At 37.6% G+C, this 15,589-nt stretch overlaps 1 pseudogene; it reads left to right on the top strand.

Moving 5' to 3' along the window:
* Nucleotides 1-6,214: 6,214 nt before the first annotated feature.
* On the top strand, nt 6,215-7,402 carry LOC101324335 (spermine synthase pseudogene; annotated as a pseudogene).
* Nucleotides 7,403-15,589: the final 8,187 nt, after the last annotated feature.

Raw genomic sequence — 15,589 nt, 5'->3', positions numbered from 1 at the left:
CTCTCAAGATGGTACTAAGGCTTAATATTGCTAAATTCTATCCTGCTCAGCCACAATTGGCTTTACCCTTAATGTGGTCCCTGGCTCTTTTTCCTCTTCTGGTATTTATACATTACTGCCCATGATGTTTAATCTTGTTTTACTACAAAATCCTTTTTTAAGCTCTGCAGGTTGCAAACATACCTCAAGTAGATTTTCTACAGTAAGGAAAATTAACATTTATTGCACACCCAGTATGTGCCAAAAACTGTGCCAGGTGTTTTACATAAATGTACTTAATATTCACAGTATTCTATAGGGTAAGTGGTATTATTATTTATTTTATACATGTGAAAACCAATGCTCAACATTCCAACATCTCACAGATATAGAGGTACAGATGGAAAAGCAACATGGTTCTTCAAGCTTTAAAAGCCATGGGCTTTCCCCTGAACCATGCAGTCTAACAAATGCACATTTGAGGAGCTTTCCTGTCTTCCATGTGTTAAACTCTAAATAAATGGATCACCCTGGTATAGTCTCCATGTTTTCAGCTTTAATTTCCTAAAATAATAGACTTCACCTATTCAGTACTTCTCTCTTTGTCTCACTTTCTCATATCCCTGAATACTGACACCACTGTCCATTGTATAATTGTATTCTTCAGTCATCCCTTGAACTTGGTTTACCTTCAAGTCTCTCCTGAATTTAATGTCCACTATCCTCTTAGCTGCATTTTCTTCTGGCCTACTACACTCTCAAACTGCTCTCATGATCCCTGAGTCTCTCTTTTCTATATGCTGCCCCTACCTTGTAGTCATTCCTCATACTCAGTCAGCCAATCTAAACGGAGTAATAAGATTCTTCTCCCTGCTGCTTAGCCTCACTTCCTAGCAGGTCACCTCTACCTCCATCATCATTTCTGAAATGCATGCAGTTCCACAAATATACCCCATTATTTCATCTCACTGTACTTTTGTTTATGCTACTGTCTTTGCTTGGAGTTTTCCAGTCCTACCCTATGGAGAACACCTGTATCATGACACTTCCAGAGGATAAAATACTGTATTCAAGCCGCTGATTCTAGGGCATATAGCAGCTTTGTTAAATGTAAGATATATGTTAAGCAAAGCTTGAAACCAGAAGGAAGATATAGAATAAAACTTACGCTGTTTTCAAAACAATGGTTCTGCTTTCAACTGACTACATCCCTCATACCACAGCCCATTAGGTGAAGGAGCTCTGTGGTGGTTTGTGCTTTCTCTACCCTCTAAGATTATTTGATGGTTAGGGTTTATGCTTTCAGTACTACCACTGCTGACCTGATTCCAAGTAAATGAGAGAAGATTAATTTTGGGAACTTTTGTGCTTGTGTATCTTCCAGTACTCATTTCTCTCCATTTGCTTTAATTTTAGTAAAAGCATCAGCATATAAAGAAAAATATGTAAAAATAAGCCTAATTTCTCCCCTTTTAAAAAAATAAAAATACTGAAAATACCCTGGGTGTCCATGAAACTGCATCTGAGGGCTCAAGCTGCAGTGCTAGGAGTGACAAGTGAGCTTTATCCAGGGCTATAGCTTCCTTTGAAGATCAAGCACCCAGCTGATACACTTGGTATCATTTTAGATGTGGCTGGGGTTCCTCTCCGGTTTTAAATTCTGTTAAAAATCCTAGCCAAAGGTGATAAACTGATTCCAATTTAGCTTCTTCTTTAAACAGAATCTAAGCCCAGAAATGAAGCCAGCCACACCTTTGAAGTGCTGTTGAACATGGCAACTGAGTAGGGGGTGGGAAGAAGCAGAGCGAGAGAGGTGTGAATGGAGCTGAGTTTAAAAAGAACCATAGGACTTGGGTTGCGTCTGCTCAGCCTCTGGGTTGTTCAGGTAAGGAAAAAATGTCATTAAAAATAGCGGGGGACCATCAAAATGGTTTAAACAACACATACCCTGGGATTTTCCATAGCCAGGCTAAGCACTTTAGATTCAGTTCAGGTTCTACACTGAAAATAGAAAGGTGCAGAAAGTATCTGTGCCTATGACTTATAAAGCATTGATTTTTTTTAAAGATGTTATTGCCAGGTACCCAGTTTACTTCCAGTTTATCTTTTGTAGTGACTTCCTAGCAACTAGCTCTATCAAAATTTCTAAGTCATTTTATGGTGTTGTCCAAAAGCTTCAAATATATTCTCCAGAAACACTTTTCCAACAATGTAAAATTTCTAATATTGGGTGTTATTTCAGGAAATTGAGGCATGGCACGTTCATCATTGCTTTGAAAATGCATATATTTCTGGGAGAGATAATAGTAATCCTTTAACACTTTAGAATGACTTCCTCACAGATTAGAAAACAACGACTTGACAAAATGTTCAGAAGGACGGGGATGGGGGCAGGAGAGTTTTGATTTATGAGGGGACAGAAAGAAGATTGATGAGTTAAAAGATGATCTAGTACCACAGGAGTTTTGTAGATGGAACAGGAGAAATCAGGATACCACAGAGGAGTCTCAATATGTGTAAATTCCTGTGAATATTTGTGTGCTCATAGGTAGTAGAATGAAGTAGAATGGAGAAATGAAACAGCAGCCTAAATGAATTGCTTCTGATTCATTTTGCAAAATTATTTGTGTTATATGTCTGGAGACAGCAGCTTTGTCATGTAACTCTTCAGGCTCTCAGTTTTCCCAATCTATAAAACCAGAGCATGGGACTATTGGACTAAATTATGTGTAAAGTACCTTTTGGGCTAAATATATATATTTAACCTACAGTTATATAATAATAATATATTTGTATAAGTTATTTAAATTAATATATAATTAAATTAAAATAGTATATATTTAATTCAAAATATATATAAATATATATTTAATTCATGTAGTCCATACATTGTGTGTATATATATCTATTAAATATATACCTATTGAATAGATATAGATATATATTTGTTCCATTTCCAGCTCTAATAATAACTTGCTGAATGACAATAGAGCAGTCATTTACCACCTCTTGTTCTTAGTTTTCTCACCAGCAAAAGAAAGAAATAGACTCAAGGACCCTTAAGTGCCTTTTCATCTCTAATCTATCATGAGTCTGTATTTTCTGTAAATGGTTAAATTTTCCACATATGGACTGCAAGAGGAGCAGTTGTGCTTCCCTGTGTTTTATAGATTCAAAAGTGGCCCAATGTGGTATCCAGCCAGTTAGGCCCCTAGATTCATCTGAAACCCCAATTATGCCCCTATGGCCCTTCCCACAGACCTACATGAAATTGTTTTGCTTCCTTTCTCTTCACACAAACAACCCCCACTCCATTTCTCTCAGATTGCAAAGGACTATGATGCCTCCAGAGCACTTTCTACACCAAAGCACCTACACACAGACATCTTGTTTTCTTTTATAGTCACATCCCTGATATAGTCACATGCCTAATATTTTTTTTGGATGATATCTAGGAATTCTCTCTCTGCTCCCTTTTTTTCTGAGGGAGGAATTAATAAGAATTTCTCCTCCTTCACTACCAAAGTAGTCAGTATAGGACACTCCCTCTAAAATTAATGGCAATTTTTCCTGATGGTATCGTTAGTGGATGCAATACAAATAAAACTCTCGACTACTCCAGTGACCCTTATCTCAAGTGGATCATTTCTTTACCCAGGAAATTACAGAGAGGTGAATCCCATCTCAGTTTATCTCCTGTTCTAAGTAGAAAGACTCTCCCTTTCAACAGGGAGTAAATGATCTCAGTACATAAAAGAATGCCATCACTTATTATTGGATTGTCTTGTCTTTCTGAGCCCTGAATTCAAAACCTTTCTGTCCACAGGAGCATATTAGTTTTCCGTGCTGTATAAAAGAGACCACAAACTTAGTAACTTAAAAACAACACATATGTATTATCTCACAGTTTCTGTAGCTCAGAAGAGTACAGCTTAGCTTGGTTCTCTGCTTCAGTGTCTTATCGGGCTGCAGTCTAGGTGTTATTGGCGTTGCAGTCTCATCAGAAGCTCAACTGGGGAAAGATATGTTTCCAATTGCTCCTCAGTTCTTGACAGGATTCATCCCCTTGTGGCTGTAGGACTAAGAGTTTCCCGAACACACTTTTTTTTCTGGCTGTTGACCAGGCTGCTTTCAGCTCCTAAAAGCTACCTGCAGTTCCTTGTCACAAGACCCTCTTTCTAGGCCCTCTCACAACATGGTAGCTTACTTCTTCAAGCCCAGCAACAGAGCAAGAGTCTCTGACCTCAGGAATTCCCAGTCCCATTTTTGAGAACTTGCAACTATCAACAACAGCAAAAAGTCATGCCCACCCGAGGTAATGTTCCTTTGATTAATTCAAAATCAACTGATGTAGGACCTTAACCACATCTGCAAAATTCCTTCACATTTGCTGTATTCTCTTGGATAGAAACAAGTCACAGTTCCTGTCTACACTCAAGGGGATGGGATTAGACAAAGGTGTGGATATCATGAGCTGGGAAATTGGGGCTTTTGGGGGGAATCTTAGGGTTTATCTGCCATAAGAAGTATTTCTATTCCATACGTATGTCAGATGAGTGCTCATTATTGACCTATTAACAAACTACTCTGTTGTTTTATAGGGGAAAATAATTGTAATTATACAAGATTGAAGCTTGTGTGTGAGCAATGGTAGGGAAATAGCAGGTGATCATTGCTTTCACCTCCTGTTCATATGGCTTTAGAAGTAACTGAATTGTATAACCGAAGTAACTGGTGTCCTTTAAATATCATAGGTTTTTTTGTCTGTATTATGAATATTTCATTTTGTATAAAACTTTTATCTTTCAAAGTGTTTTTTATAAGTGTGCTCATGTGATTAACAGTGATAGTTTGTCTATATGTTAAGTGTAAGAGGGACAATAATATTTTATCATGACTTAAAGATTTAAATATATATAAAATCAGTGAGTATCTAATTGTGATTGTCTGTGTGTACAATCACACAGGAAGCACACAAGTACCTTCCTGTGTGCCTGGCACTGTGTTAAGTACTTTGTGTATTAGCAAATCAAATTTACACAACAACCATTTCAGCTAAGTAGTGCTATAACAAATTTTAAAGACAGGGAATCTCATGATTAGGTGAGTTAAGTAACTTGCCCATGGTCATTTTGAGTCAAGATATAGGTAGAATCTGGGTTCAAGTTCAGGACTATCTGACTCTAGCTATCACCCGCATTCTTCATTATTGTACTATAGTAACTTGTGATGTATACTATTTTCTCCATTTTTTAGAAGAAGGAAATTGAGCTCCTGTCTAAGGTTAAAGTGTCTTTCCCACTTGCTTGCAGACTACTTCAGGGCAAGGAGTCTACCTTGGTCACCTTTGCATCCTCATCCTAGCACACACTAGTCAACATGTGCTGAATGACTGAAGTTGACCAAAGTCAAGGCTTTAATCCATCTCTGCTTCTTTCGAGATTTTGTATTTTCCCCTTCTAATCTGTGTCTTCCCAGACCTTGCTCTTAAAGTAAAAAATGTCACCTTGAACAATCTGTAATTTATCCAGTGGATTAGGCTTCAAGTCTTTGAATCCTTGCTTTGCTAGCATGTTAAAGGAATTGATGAATTTTGGGTAGAGACTTTTCTGGGGGAATAAACTATTTTGCGAGCACTTAGTAAGCACATTAACTCCTTGAGCCTGTGTGAATAGTACTTAAACTGAGCAAATGGTGCTCTAGTGGCCTCCATTCTAATGAATTTCCCAAAAATGGTTGACTCACCTCATCTGAAAAGATCATTTGGTGAAATGATTTGAGCCACTCAGTGGGAGAACTGATAAAAATGCAAAGTGATTGAAATGTAAGAAAAACATTCTGAACTAAAGAGAGTGACCTTTTATGAAGTTCAAGTTCTTCTCTAAGGAAATTCAGCTATTAATCTAAAATTGTTGTACACATGGCTAAGAACAAGGTGCTAAACTGTTGCTTAGGGCATACAGTGTGATTACCTTAAATATGAGATAAAGAATGGTCATTTTAGTTAGTAAGTTTATTATTATTTTCATATTCTCTGTTATGGCTGTAATAACTATCCATTCTCAAGCAGAGAATTAAGGGGCTGAATTTACTAGTAGTCAAAAGCAACATTCTAATGTCAGATTTACAATGATAGACTTTTTTTTTTTTATCAGTTTTGCATTCCAGTACACAGAACTAGCAAGATCTTTTTCTTTCAAACTTCCAACATGTCAAAAATATCCTCTTGGCACTCCCCGCCGGCTGCAGCCTGACACACCGCGCGGCCCCCCAGTCTCCCCGGCCCCCTCCCCCAGGCATGACCCAGGGCCTCGCCTCACTATGGCAGCAGCACGGCACAGCACCCTTGACTTCATGCTCGGCACCAAAGCTGATGGTGAGACCATTCTGAAAGGCCTCCAGTCCATTTTCCAGGAGCAGGGGATGATGAGGTTGGTGCACACCTGGCAGGACCATGGCTATTTAGCGACCTACGTAAACAAAAATGGCAGCTTTGCCAATTTGAGAATTTACCCGCATGGATTGGTGTTGCTGGACCTTCAGAGTTACGACAGTGATGCGCAAGGCAAAGAAGTTGACAGTCTTTTGAACAAAGTAGAAGAACGAATGAAAGAATTGAGTCAGGACAGTACTGAGCGGGTGAAGCGATTACCACCCATAGTTCGAGGAGGGGCCATTGACAGATACTGGCCCACTGCAGATGGCCACCTGGTTGAGTACGACATAGATGAAGTGGTGTATGATGAAGACTCACTTTACCAGAACATTAAAATTTTACACTCAAAACAATTTGGAAATATTCTCATCCTCAGTGGGGATGTTAATTTGGTGGAAAGTGATCTGGCGTATACCCGGGCCATCATGAGCAGCGGCAAAGAAGATTACACTGGCAAAGATGTACTGATTCTAGGAGGCGGAGATGGGGGCATATTATGTGAAATAGTCAAACTGAAACCAAAAATGGTCACTATGGTAGAGATTGACCAAATGGTGATTGACGCATGTAAGAAATACATGGGAAAAACATGTGGTGATGTCCTAGACAATCTTAAAGGGGACTGCGATCAGGTTCTCAGAAGACTGTATCAGAAGACTGTATTCCAGTACTGAAGAGGTACACCAAAGAAGGGAGAGAGTTTGATTATGTGATTAATGATTTGACAGCTGTTCCAATCTCCACATCTCCGAAAGAAGATTCCACATGGGAGTTTCTCAGACTGATTCTTGACCTCTCAATGAAAGTATTGAAACAGGATGGGAAATATTTTACACAGGGGAACTGTGTCAATTTGACTGAAGCCCTGTCACTCTATGAAGAACAGCTGGGGCACCTGTATAGTCCTGTGGAATTCTTGAAGGAGATCCTCTGTGTCCCTTCATACTTGGAATTGTGGACACTGTTTGGAAGAAAGCTAAACCTTGAAAATCAATTTCCCCTAATCATGTGTGCTGCAAATAGCCTTCCTGACCTTCATATGCTGTACATGATGTCGAAAGGAGTCAGGCAATTAATTGTGAATTCCTTCAAGTTTCCTTTTTTAAATTATTTTTTAATTTAAAAATCAAATGGAAAATGTATATTTTGATGAACTAGAGTTATTTTTTTGAAGGATGATTAGACAGCACAGTGAAGGCTGCTAAATGCACTGAACCTCTAGAATGTGATTTTTGTTTTTGTTTTTCTATGTGGGCTTTTTTTGTTTCTGTTTTGGTAGACTTCGAATTTGATTGTTTGGAGGAATGAACATCATTGTTTTCTTCTGGAGGGAAGCTCTTGACGGGAGTTCCTTTTCCCCCCAAATTGACATAGGTATTAAAATTTGGTGCTTATAAGGAAAGACTTTTAAAAATGAATAGCAATGCTTCGATTAAAATTACAAATGAGAAAAAAAAAATCCTTTTTCTTGGACTTCCCTGGTGGAGCAGTGGTTGAGATCCCACATGCCGCGGAGCGGCTGGGCCCGTGAGCCATGGCCGCTGAGCCTGCACGTCCGGAGCCTGTGCTCCGCAACGGGAGAGGCCGCAACAGTGAGAGGCCCGCGTACCACACACACACACAAAATCCTCTTTCTTTTCAAGGTCTTGAAAGCCATATGTACTTATCTTATTAGTATTATAGCACTAATGTGCTATAATATTAGTGCTATATCATCCATATATACCATCCCAAATGCTCCTCACACCTCCTGCCCCAGCCCTAACTCTGGCTGTCTCTTCAGTTTACAGTAAAATTAAAACGAATCCAAGCTACTTTGTTCATCTTCGCTGAAAATTATTTTTTGTTAAATGTTACCTAAATTAGCCAGAGTTTTTGTTCTCATTTATATACCTGAAGCTCTTGTAAGTTTCCTTCAAATTATTATTTAGCTACAAATGTGACCACTTTTACCTGCTCCTTGGAATATTTTTCATTGGTTTCTTAGACAGAATAGTGCATTATCAGTGCTAGTGAATAAACACTCTGTGAGAATGAGGTGAGTCAGCATAATCACGTGCTACTTTACTGATGAGTAAGCCAAGGTAAAGAGAAGCAGTGATTCTCCCAGTGTCAAACGTGTCAGCAAAAAGAAAACTTAAAAACCTGAGCTCATGAATTGTCGTCCAATTGCTTAGTGTTCTGAGCCAAAATGCTTCTCTTTAACATCTAAAATGAGTTATTTCCACACATCTCTAAATACAGCAGTAGTTGAGTTAGAACCTGCTGTCTTTTTGTGGGACAGATTTTAACATGATTTTGATGCCAGATATGTTGGTGCAACCTTCTCATCAGAAGAAATACTTCACATTAACAATCAAAACTTACATTCTACAATGTTTTTCTAGCTCTTAGAAGCCATAGGTTTCTGAACAGACACACCAAAGGCTACCAAACTGTGTAGGGGAGTAAGGGGAGGAAAAAGAGAAGAGAATAAGGGATAAGAGATCACATATTTTGTCCTTATACTCTTTCAATGAGAGATGCTCTTGAAGTTTTCGATATGAGAGTCTTCCATTGGATTTCTTTTGACGGAAGAACTCCTATGTTCAGAAAATATTTGAAAGCTAATGATGCATACTGAGGTATAATATTTTTTATATTTTATTCTGACATCTTAAAACGTTTATATTATTTGTATAGATCTAGAGACCATAGGGATCAAGGGGAATTCAATCTGTAGATTATAATGAAAATGGGCCATGTTATAAGGGAGAATTTCTTATGAAAATATGCAACACTCCTTTAAAATTGCACTAACCAATATAGAGATGACCTATACAATTTTCAAATTTGAGCAGCCAGTAGAAAATAACCCCCAAAAGCCCTCTGCATGTTAGTATCCAGCCAACCGCGATTAAGGAAACCAGTGTTATTAAAAGGAAAGAACAGTTATAACTATAAATTAAGAAAATCATGCTGAAATCTGAGCCTTAGAGAGAAGATTGTAGTCATTCATTAAATCAATTCATCAATACCTAAAGGAATATTTATTGAGTCTTACTGTGGAACAAGTTGCTGTTCTAAGCTCTAGAGATAGAGCTTGAGCAAATATGCAACTGCTGGCTTTGTAGAGTTTAGGTTGTGTGGGGAGAGAGGGCAAAGCATTGGAAAGTGGAGAAGACAGACATTAAACATATAGTCCTTATAATAACTAGGTATGTCATCAACATAAGCTCCAATATCAAGGAGTATATATCAAACAGCTTTCAAGGACCTTATAACATAACACAAATCTTGTAAACATGCACACAAAGACCAGTGCCTCAGAGACAAAGTTTATGAGGATTGTAGGCCTGGACTTTTCTCCTTCATCTGCCATAACCCTACCTTCACTTGGAATTGTACTGCCTATACTTGTTTTCCCCTCTAGTTTAATTCCTTACAGTGTGGTATATAGTCGATGAACTTTTGTTAAATACATGAATGAATTAATATGAAAAAAAATCAAAGTATATGCCCAGTCCCTCCTGATAAGTTAGTACTTTCCTAATGATTAATTAATTAGAATAATGTGCTGTTGCCTTTTTCATGCAAGCTATCAGGAAGCTTATACTGGCATTTTGGTTCAACCACTGGAATTTGGCTAATAAGATTTCTTTTAGCCTTTTTATTTTCCTCACCCTATTTACTTCTTGGCTTTTTCCTTTTGTCCTGTATCGTATGATTTTGGCCTTACTCTTCCTGAATTTATTTAAGTAAGCTTAATTGAACAAATTTTGAAAGCAGACATGTTGAAAATCAATAATATTATTTAGGAAATTCAGATAGTGGAAAATAAAAACATTGAATTAGCACATATGTTTAATCCCCAAGCATATTTTCTTTTTCTTTGTCAGGAAATAAGTTGTAAATTTTAGTTTTGCAATGAGGGGAAAGGAACAAAAGATACAAATAATTGACTTATACATAAGCTTTCTTTTCCTGATTATAAAAACCAAAAAAAAAAAACAATCATTACTGTGGAAAACATAATAAAAAAGGAAGAAAAGCAATACCATTTCTAAAATTTTTAGTGTATTTCCCTCTGGTTATGGAAAGAGAGAGATGCATATTTTGAACTTATATTGTTAATAGTTTGAGACAGATTACTTTTCATTGGAATGTATCATAAACCTTGGCTAAAGCCTGTAAAACTTTTTTAAATATTACTTTTAGTGACTGCATCTCATCCTAGCTTACTGAACACTCTCCTATCATCATCTGTGTAAGTTGTTTTAGTTTTTTAATTGTGTATTCCTAGGATTGAAAACTTATGTACAATGATCTATCCAAATTTTTTTGCATCTTTTATTTCCTTTGGGATTCTCCTGGAATTAGAGGGCCAACATATAGGGTATTTTTTTTTTTTGAAGATGAAGAAGGTAGTCCAGATGAAATATCTTTTTACATCTCTCTCATTGCCCTATAACTTTCCTATCCTAGGAACTGATTCACATTTGTCAAAACCTAAAGCAACTGACCTCAGATATGATCAAACTAATGAAAAGAAACACGGCACCACCATTATCTTTTTTTTAGAATGCTGTGCTTTCATTAGGAAACTCTTAGGTTGTGCCAGCATTAGTTCTTACAACAACAGTGTGTTGATAAATCATATTTAGCATAAGGTTAACATCTCCCAACACACACATTGGCCTTTTTCATATGTGTTAACACTGTGTGAACTCCATTTATTGAGTGTGTCTTCTCTGTTTAGAGAGCTGGAGAATTTAAGGCATTTTAAATGTTCAGTGTTGTACTGTACCATCATTTATGTACTTGTTTCACATCTTTATTTAAGACTGTCCCGGGGTGTTGCCAACTCATTCATTTTTATTTTAGTCACTTAAATATTTATTTACCTCCCAAATTGTACTGGGAACTTTTCTATGTACTAGGTATATAGCTATGGAAAAAAAAAAAAGTTAATTCTGTTAAAGTGTTTGGAGATTTTGTATAAAAAAGTTACTCAAGCAATTTAAAAAATTAATTATAGAACATAATAAATAATACCCTTTGGAGGATAAGAAAAAAGTAATAGAATAATAGAAATACTAATGAAATTGATGATGAAATATTACATCTCCTGTGACTAATAAAGCCAGCAACAGTTCTATTTTGAAACAAAAAAAGATTGTCTAGAGTCTATAAGGTCTTGCGAAGTCACCCAGGATCATGAAAATAATGACATTGTCAGTGATACAATAATATTTTATTCAAAGTTTCCTCACTCAGGCTGTTGGTAAATAGATAACATAATGTTTAAAAGACCCATAATTAGAATAAAAAAATATATTGTGAAACCTTTTTTGTAGTGCTTTACAGAATATAATTGCTGCTCTAATTTTCATGATGGTGCACGTGTTTTGAACACCTCACTTCACTATGCAATAGAATTTTAATTTTTCAGAATTTAATTATTCTGATTGTTTAATCTAGTAAGTTAGACCAGGAGGTATTATGATGAAAATCTGTGATAGACATGGGGATGCACTACCCAGATCTCATTTCAAGGAAGAACTTGCTGCCCAGCTACACAGAGAGAAGTCAGGAGATAGCCTTCAGCTTTCTGCAACTTCTGGGTCTGCCTCAGCTGCAAAGACCACTTTGCTCAAGGGCAAGCCCACCCCAAGGCCACCTGCCTCCAGTGACTGAGTGAGATGATATACAGGCTCTGCTTTTTCAACCAGAAGTGAGACTCCCTCCAAAGCTCGCTGGATGGCTGGCTGAGGCACATTACAGTTTGACTTGTTTCTCTCACTAATCCTGCTTCTGCCCAAGCCCTTCACCAGTTTCGATCTCCTATAAACATCTTGCACCCGAAACTCCATATCAGCTGTGCTTCCAGAGAACTCAGCCTGGGACAGTGACTGACCTAAGTTTTAAACGAACATCTTAACATGACACAGCAGTCTAAGGTAGATGTCTGAACCCCCATGCAGAAGGAGCAGTTTCTGAACTACCTCAAGGGCCTTGATATACTAGAATTGCATCACAAAGAAAACACCCATTGCAAAGGGTGCATTACAGGGATCAAATACAACTTTCTGAATTTTATAAAAGCTTACAGAGTGGGATAATTTCTGTATCCCATAAAATGGCACATGTAAAATGCTCACCTGTGTCCTGAACATAAGAAGTTATTTCAATCACTCAGTAAATAATTCTGGGTTTCAGGCCCTGCCTCTAGTACTTACTAAGGATGCAAAGGTAAATATTAGGCCATTCAAGGGAAGAATCCATACACAGGTAACAAGACTAAAGGTTTTGTGGGTGCTCAGTATGTGTTAAAAACTGAATAGCAAATAAATAAATAAACAACAAACAAACCTGAATAGCAGAGAACTGTGAAGGAGAAATTAATGTCCCCTAAGGTTTCGAGTTTCTGTGCTAAAGGATATAGCTAGAAAGGAGCCCTACCAAGCAGAAGTCACAAAAGGATAATAAGAATAATACATGGTGTCATATCTGCAGATTACTAAGGATTACTTCACAGTTTTTTTCAATTTACACAATTCTTTCTCCCATGAGACTTGTTCTCCTCAAACATATGCACATTACAAAATAATCATTTAAATAAGTCACTCTGGAGTCTTGCTGACACAGGAGAGGATTTGTGTAAGGTTTCAAACTGTTCTTTTTTATTCCTGATAGGGACACACTAATGGGCCAGTGTTGTGTCTTAAGAAGCCCAAATCCATTCACAGGCATAAAAAGTGTAAATGCCAGATCCAGATGAGACATGGGAGTGTTTGGGGGAATTTGTAGATTGGCAAAGACTTAGAACATATAGCCACTGTCCAGGACCAGCTACATAAATTGCAGGGCCCAGTACAAATTGAAAATTCTCCATGTTCAAAAATGGTTAGGATTTCATGACAGCAACTGGATAACATTAAACCAAATGTGGAGTCTTGTGCAGTACATAGAAAAAATAAAGCAGCATTGCCACTACCCTTCTCACTTAGTGGTGGAGAGGCCAGATTTGTTTTGTCTGCATGCTATAACTGACATAGAATAAGCACTCAACAAATATTTGCTAAGTGAATAAATTAAAATGCTGACTACAATTTATCTTTTACCTGTCACACACAACCAATTAGTGAAAGGGCGTCTCTTTAGATAGCATCATCCTCCTAATGATACCTGAATTTTCCATGGTGCTTTAGACAATGCTTGTGGCCCTCAAGTTCCCCTGGTCCAGTCTGTTCTGATCTGATCTTGCTTTGTTTTGTAACCAAATCAGAAAAAAATTGTGTGTGTGTGTATATATATATATATGTTTATATATAAACAAAGTATTTTGGCCAGTTATGAAAATACATGCACTACAAAATAAAATAGAAATATTAACAACCTTAGAATTAGAATAATATAGATGGAAACATAAGACCAGAGAAAAAGGTAATATGCAAGCATAGTCCATAAGAGCCTATGTAGTAAATAACTAGTATACATACTTGACTGAGATTCCCAAAAATCAAAACAAAGAAATATATGATTAACTACAAAATTCTCATAGTTTATAGGAACAAAGTTGTAATAATTATATTGAGTAAGCAGGACTTGTAAGTTCACTTGTAAGCAACATGTTGTTTTCTTTTGTTTCTTTTTTTTTTCCTGTGGGGCAATTTCTTTCTCTTCCCCTGAATGAAATTTGGGACAAGTCTCATTAATTTTGAATCACTACCAGGTCATAAAAAGTCCCCCAGTCAGTAATTTAAAGGACTAATAGAGCAATTGAAATGCCTAAAGGAATCAACATGTCAAATTTTCCCAAAGTTAAAGCTACTCCTCTCACTAATTTGTGCAAACCGTAGGTCAGCGCCACACTGTGGAAAAGAGGGCATGGTTAGCTTCTGCTCCCTTTCTCTGCTGTGTGTGTGTGTGTGTGTGTGTGTGTGTGTGTGTGTGTGTGTGTGTGTGTGTGTGTGTGTGTGTGTGTGTGTGTGTTTCTATTCTTCATCATGCTAACAATGGTCATTGATTCTTCCAGACAGTTTTTCCCTTAGACCCAGCAATGGGAGCTCTTACTCTGGATCCTGTGCTTTACAGAGTCCCATTATTCGCTATCTCCTAGTCTTGTCCAGCCACATGGGACAGAGAGATTATCCAGAGCAAGGAGGAATACTGTTTACGAACCAGCATTCTCTAGCCTCACTATGCTAGAAGTATGCAGGACCCTGTTATTCTTTGCCCAAATGATGCCAAGCCTGATCCCATGGTCTGTGCAGGGCTCTTCCCTAGGGGTAGCCCTCCTAAGAGGGCTGCTCTGCTGCTGTGATCACACCTTAGATTGGGGGGTGGCTGCGGTCCAGTTGTCTGTAGCAGTGAGGATGAAAGATGGACGTTTGGTCTTGGGTATTTGTATGTGTATTTGTGAGATTCCTCATGGTGCTGAAAGGAGCTGGGGTCAGATAAGAAGAGAGACAGGCTATATGCTTTCCCAATACATCAGGAGACCAATGGTGGGCTTTCTATATTCTGCCAGTTTCTAGCAATGGACTAAAAGGATATTAAGAATTCTAAATTCAACTCTGGTCCCTCATATATTTAAGAATGTATATTTGTCAGTTAAAATAACAGAACATATTTTATCTAAGAGCTTTTTCCTTTAATTCATAGAAAATTCTTTAGACATATGATGTTTCTTGGAACCCTTAAATATTAGAGGTAAATCTAGTTTCAGGATCTGTTGAGGTACGGATGCTGGACAAAAGGAGAGAAGGACAAAGAATTTCTTACTTGACTAAAGCTGTAGTTATGTGTCAAGCTCTCTGAGTCTCACAGGTGTTTTAAAATGATTCATTTTCTTGTGGGACATTTTGTGGGTTTTCAGAACCCTTGCATTGCTGGAGAAGGGACATATGTATTATAGTCAGTATATTTATTCTTTCATTCAAGAAATATCTAAGTTACCTTGCTCCTTGCCCCCTATGCAATATTTTGGGTCAGTCTCTAAGACAGACCCATACCAGCTTTCTATGGTATGTAGTCTACATCTGGTCCACAGGAAGCTTTCATATATAACTTGCTCTGACAACATCTGGCCTGACATGGCCATCTCTCTGTTGTTCTATTGTGAGAATGATTAGCCTTCCAGTCTCTTATCCTTGAGACTTCCTAGGCTTGTTAGGGTATCAGTTGACTTTT

Source organism: Tursiops truncatus, chromosome 6 (assembly GCF_011762595.2).
Source record: "Tursiops truncatus isolate mTurTru1 chromosome 6, mTurTru1.mat.Y, whole genome shotgun sequence".
NCBI classification, from domain to species: Eukaryota; Metazoa; Chordata; class Mammalia; order Artiodactyla; family Delphinidae; genus Tursiops; species Tursiops truncatus.
Note: the sequence above shows the minus strand (reverse complement) of the source record. Positions and strands in the feature narration are given on the sequence as shown.